We start from the raw sequence: 6,520 nt of genomic DNA, 5'->3' as shown, positions 1-6,520 counted from the left end.
GTGGGATCTGCTACAAGGCTATTGGAGCCTGTTATAACTGTGGAGGCACAGGACACTTTGCCAAGGACTACACCGATGGTCGCAGAGTTGGACCACCTCCTACTCTGCGAAGGGTCGGTTGAGCCCTGTCACGAAGCTCACAACCACCTAGCAGAGGTAGAGGCAGGGGTAGAGGTAACTCAGGCAGGTACCAAGGCACGATAAAACAATCGAGCAAGATAGTGCTCGGTCGAGTCAATGCCATGAGACAGAGGGAAGAGGCAGAGACATCGGATGTTGTGGCTGGTACCTTCTCAACTTTTAACCAGAATGTGTTTGTGTTATTTGATCCGGGTCTACCCATTCTTATGTGAGTGCTAGCATCATTGATTGCATTGCTGTTCCATGTACAAAAATGGACTTTGAGGTGCTAGTAACGAGTCCGTTAGGACAGAGGTCGAGGTTAATAGAATGTATAGAGATTGTCCTTTGGTGATCCAAGGACACACTTTCCTATCGATTTCATTGAAATGCCCTTGAGATTATGATATCATCTTGGGCAAGGAATCTTTAGCTAGGCATCATGCCATGAATGACTGTAGGATCAATACATTCACTTTTGGACTTCCTCGATGATGATGTGGTGATACAAGGGGAGAGGCAGCTATTGCCATCAAACCTCATTTCGGCTGCACTAGCCAGAAAAATGATCAGAAAGGGGTGTGAAGCATACTTGGCACATGTGATAAACACCCAAGTGGGGAGTTCAGCATTGAAGGACATCCCTACAGTATATGACTTTCCAGATGTGTTTCCTGATGAATTGCCAGGATTACCTCCGGAAAGAGAAGTGCTTTTTGAATTTTATGTTATGGCTGGTGTGGATCCAATCTCCATAACGCCATACAGAATGGCACCAGCAGAGTTGAAGGAGTTGAAGATACAGTTGCAAGAATTACTTGAAAAGGGCTTCATCCGCCCTAGTGTGTCACCTTGGGGAGCACCAGTGTTGTTTGTTAAGAAGAAGGATGGTACTCTCCGCTTATGTGTTGACTACCGGCAGTTGAATAAGGTGACAATAAAGAACAGATATCCATTGCCTCGCATTGATGATCTGTTTGATCAATTGAAGGGTGCAGCTGTATTCTCCAAAATTGATTTGCGATCTGGTTATTATCAGTTGAAGGTGCAAGAGCAGAGTATTCCAAAATCGCTTTGAACTCGATATGGCCACTATGAGTTTCTAGTAATGCCATTCGGGTTGACAAATGCTCCAGCTGCTTTTATGGATCTGATGAACACTATCTTCAGACCATATCTTGATCAATTTGTGGTGGTGTTTATTGATGACATTTTGATATACTCGAGGAATGCAGAAGAGCATGACAGACATCTGCGGATTGTACTGCAGACCTTAAGGGAGAAACAGCTGTACGCCAAATTGTCGAAATGTGAATTTTGGCTGAAGGAAATCTCCTTTTTGGGACATGTTGTGTCAGCTGAAGGGATCAAGGTAGATTCCAGCAAGGTAGAAGCTATCCTTAATTGGAAACCGCCCAGGAACATCACAGAAATTCGCAGTTTTCTGGGTTTAGCTGGATATTACCGTCGGTTTGTAAAAGGGTTCTCTATGTTATCTTCTCCACTGACCAAGCTGCTTCGGAAAGATGTAAAATTTCAGTGGACTGATAAATGTCAGCAGAGTTTTGATGAGTTGAAGAGGTGTTTAACTGAAGCTCCAGTTCTCACTTTACCTACTCCGGGTAAAGAATGCATAGTTTATAGTGATGCTTCTCACAATGGGTTAGGGCTGTCTTGATGCAAGATCGAATGTCATTGCTTATGCATCACGCCAATTAAACCGCATGAGAGGAACTACCCAACACATGATCCGGAGTTAGCAGCTATTGTTTTTGCTCAAGATCCGAGACACTATTTGTATGGGGAGAAATGCTACATTTACACAGATCACAAGAGCTTGAAGTACTTAGGCACCCAGAAGGAATTGAATTTGAGGCAGAGGAGATGGTTAGAACTCATTAAAGATTATGATTGCTTAATAGACTATCAGCCAGGGAAAGCAAATGTGGTGGCTGACGCCTTAAGTCGCAAGACTATGGCAAGTCTCAGAGTTTCTCCTTTGTCCATGGTGTATGAATTGAAAGCACAGCATGCCAGTTTAGAGGTTGATGATGAGGGACAGACAGTAGTTGCATGGCATGTACAAAAGTGTTGATTGATCGGTCGAATGGTGCCTGAGCGATGAAAAATATCAGAAGCTACTGAAAGAAGTCCAGCAGGGCAAGAAACCTGAATTCTTTGTGAGAGATGATGGTTTATTGCTACATCAAGGCAGAATGTGCGTTCCTAGTGATGTGGAATTGAGACAAATCATTATGAAGGAAGCACATGAGTCTCCATTTGCTATGCACCCTGGTGGAACTAAAATGTACAGAGGGCTGAAAGAACATTACTGGTGGATGGGTATGAAGAGAGATATAGCTGAATTCGTTTCCAAATGCCTAACTTGTCAGCAAGTAAAGGCAGAACATCAAGTTCCAGCTGGTTTGTTACATCCTTTGTCAGTACCAGAGTGGAAATGGGAACGGATAACTATGGATTTTGTTATAGGACTTCCAAGGACACAGAGTAGTCATGATGCAGTATGGGTTATAGTTGACAGATTGACCAAGTCTGCTCACTTTTTACCAGTTCGGATGGACTATAGCCTGGAAAGATTGGCCAGATTGTACATATATGAGATTGTAAAATTACATGGAGTGCCAGTATCAATTGTGTCCGAGAGATCCTAGGTTCACTTCTAGATTCGGGGTAGTCTTGAGAGCCCTAGGAACTAGATTGAACTTCAAGACAAAGATTCCACCCACAGACAGATGGCCAGTCTGAGAGGGTTATTCAAATATTGGAGGATATGCTACGGGCTTGTGTGATTGAATTTGAAGGTAGTTGGGATACACACTTGCCTTTGATTGAGTTTGCTTATAACAACAGCTACCAATCAAGCATTGGGATACCTCCATATGAAGCTTTGTATGGTAGAAAGTGCAGAACTCCCTTATGTTGGGATGAGATAGGTGAAAGGAAGATGATTGGGCCAGAAATTGTCCAGCAGACAGAGGAAAAGATCAGATTGATCAGAGATAGACTCAAGGTCGCATCGGCCGTCAAGTCCTATGTTGATATGAAAAGAAGAGATATTGAGTACGCGATGGGTGATAAGGTATTCCTCAAAGTTTCTCCTTGGAAGAGGATTATGAGATTTGGCGAAAGGGAAGCGAGTCCTCGTTTCATCGGACCATATGAAGTTCTGGAAAGAGTGGGTCCTTCGGCATACCGGTTGGCATTACCTCCAGAGCTAGCAAGGATACACAGTGTCTTCCATGTGTCCATGTTAAGGAGGTACAGATCTGACCCATCTCATGTACTATCAGTTGAAGAGATTGAAGTAAATCCAGACCTTTCATATGAGGAAGAACCCATAAAAATTCTGGCATATGAGGTGAAGCAGCTGAGGAACAAACAGATACACCTGGTTAAAGTGCTGTGGAACCATCATTCAGGCCAGGAAGCTACTTGGGAACGTGAAGAGGATATGAGGAGACAGCACCCACAGCTGTTCAGAGACTAATGCCAGGTAAAATTTCGAGACGAAATTTATTTTAAGGGGGAGAGAATTGTAACACCCCAAAGTTCGGTAGTGCGTTCTGCTGCTCCGGTGACTAGTGTTGTCCGGACAGCTAGGATGCCTAGAACCGTACTTCGATATGAGTGAGGAGACATAAAATAATGAAATACAAGAAAAGAAAGTACAAGAAAAACAAAGGAAAAATGATAGCAAAGAAATGTGACCAAGTTAAGCAGTAGGAAACCTAACGATGGGTGACCGCACCGGGAAGTCACGGCGTGGACCGTTGACTAGCCCTGGACTGCGGGGAACCCTGGAAAATATTTTTAGGACTTAAATAGACCCTTGTTGAAGAATAAATATCATTAGAAAGATCAAAGAAAAATTAAATAATTAGTACAAAGAAAAGTGAGAAATCGAAAAACAGACAAAACCCGGTAATACCGAAAAATCGGGAACGTAACCCGAACAGGGGCATTATGGTCATTTGACATCCCGAAGTGTCTTTTGACCTAAATGTCCATTAAAAATAAATAGTATTACACTTAGAAAATAAAAGGAAAAATTAATTTAGTGGTACCTAAAGTAAATAGCTAAAATCAAGGTTAAATGTGGGATTAAGTGAAAGTTAGCTTAAAATATGATTTAAATTTAGTTAGTGGACCACTAGGGATTTAATTAAACATAAATATGGCTGAAGTAAGTCCACTAACCAGCTGAAATCTCATCTTCCTCATGTCCTCTCAATATTGCCGAATTGAAGAACACAAAAACCTCCATGGCCGTTTTGGGTAAAGCTTGATCCATCCCCTCATTTCAACCCCAAATCACCTAGGGTTCTTCATTAAACTTTGTCTACACATCACAAGGAAGATATTGATACCAAATTTGAGAAGTTTGGTGAAGGTTTAGCAAGTTACAATCAAAGGTAAGTTTACACTTTTGAGAATTCCTTTGTTAAACTTTATGTTCATGTTATGGGTGTTAATTTTGTGAAGGAAATTTTAAAGTTTAAGTAGTTATTGAGATAGCCATTTTTGGACAGCCATGGGGTCACGCATTTAGTGATTTATTATGCATATAATTGATGAGAAATAATGTTGATCATGGTGAGTTAGTAACCTAGTGAATTACTTCATGTTTATATGGTGATTTATGCACTTGGATGGGAATTGGTAAGTTGGACGGCACTTTGATGTTGAAGAAGGTTTGCAGCTTGGGAACACTTGAGTAAATGTATATATTGAAGGAAGTGTAGGCAGAATATTGACCTAGAAGGATTGATGATATGTATGTAGATTGATATTGTAAAGTGTATGTAAAATTTGTAATGGTTAGGTGTGTATGTAATGGTACTTAGAAATTGTAAATGTGAATTATAATTGGTGTGTTGAGGGTAATGGTAATCTGCCCAAAGTAATGTTGATGTAATGTAGAAAATGCTTTTGGTAATGTACCAAAACAGATTGGTAGGTAAGTAAACAAATTGCAAAGGTAAATGTGTGTTTGAAGTGGGGTGTGAAAGGCATATTGAGGGCAGTGTACATTTTAGCCTATAACCTTAAATGTGTAACCTCAATTGGTATGAGACCAATTTGAGGTGAAACTAGGCACAAAATGTGCCAACTTTCATTGAGAAACCATACCAAAATTCTGCTTGCAAGGTGACCTAAGAAAATGACCAATTCGGATTAGGTGCAATTAGGACCTGAAAAATGACCAATTGGGCAGCAGTGAGTGTTTAGGCCATAACTCACTCAAAACAGGTCCAATTGACCTGAAATTTTAACCATGAATAGTTAAGACCCATATCTACAAGTCTTATGAAGACACCAAAGCCCAGAAATGACCATAAGCAAGTCAAACAACTTGCACAAGTTCGGGTCCAAAAACTGGCCGAACCAGAGTTGACCAAATTGACCTAAAATTGACCTAAATTGGTACCATTTGACCAGCAATAGTATAATGACCATAACTTGGTCTACTTAACTCGGATTGACCTGAAATTTTGCCCCGCGTGCAATAAGACCTAGATCTACAAGTTTGTAGTTTTGACCGAACCCAAAATCGAGGGAATTAGGCCGTCCGGCTAGGTCAAACCAGCATCCCGAAATCCAGCAAGTTGCATTAAAATGCACTAAACAAGGAAACGAGTTTGGCAAAATGTACCAAACCTAAAACCCTATCGAATGTGACATATTAACGACACTAAAACCTAATTTACCTAAAACGCAACGAGGGTCGGTATATTAGGTGATTAAGTGAATAATTGAGTTCAGTGCATTATTTACCAAACACCATCAATAGAGACAGTTTAATTTAGCACTGAAACACTTCAAATTGTGTTTCTCGATTAACAAGGACTCAAAGAAAGGGAAGGAAACACCGAGTCCGCACTGTGGGGACAACATCGAGAGGTTTGTGCACAACAACTGCTTTCTTTTGAATTATTTTCAATTGAAATAAATATTGACTATTTGTATATTATTGTTTTAAATTGTGGAAATGTGTTTGATGGACACTTATTGATTGAAAAATATTGTGAATGGTTTGAAACTGTGAAAAATTGTTTGAATGACATTGATGGATACTTATTGATTTAAAAGCATTGGAAATGGTTTGAAACCACAGCTATCATGTATATTGATTGTATTCCTCATTAGCTTGTCTAGTGGGACGAATTGAATTCCCTCTCTGGCTGAAGTGTTGAGGTGTGTGCCTGTTGAGGACGAATTGGATGAGTACTCATATTTTTGCTAGCTAGCCATGTTATTCCTCATTAGTCATCGACTTTTGGGATGAATTGAATACCTCATTAGCCATTGGCTTTTGGGACGAATTGAACTATGGATCATGATTAAGCTGTGTGTGATTTATTGATGTGTATTGTGAGAT

Source organism: Hevea brasiliensis, chromosome 3, assembly GCF_030052815.1.
Source record: "Hevea brasiliensis isolate MT/VB/25A 57/8 chromosome 3, ASM3005281v1, whole genome shotgun sequence".
NCBI lineage: Eukaryota > Viridiplantae > Streptophyta > Magnoliopsida > Malpighiales > Euphorbiaceae > Hevea > Hevea brasiliensis.
This window is presented reverse-complemented; position numbering follows the sequence as displayed.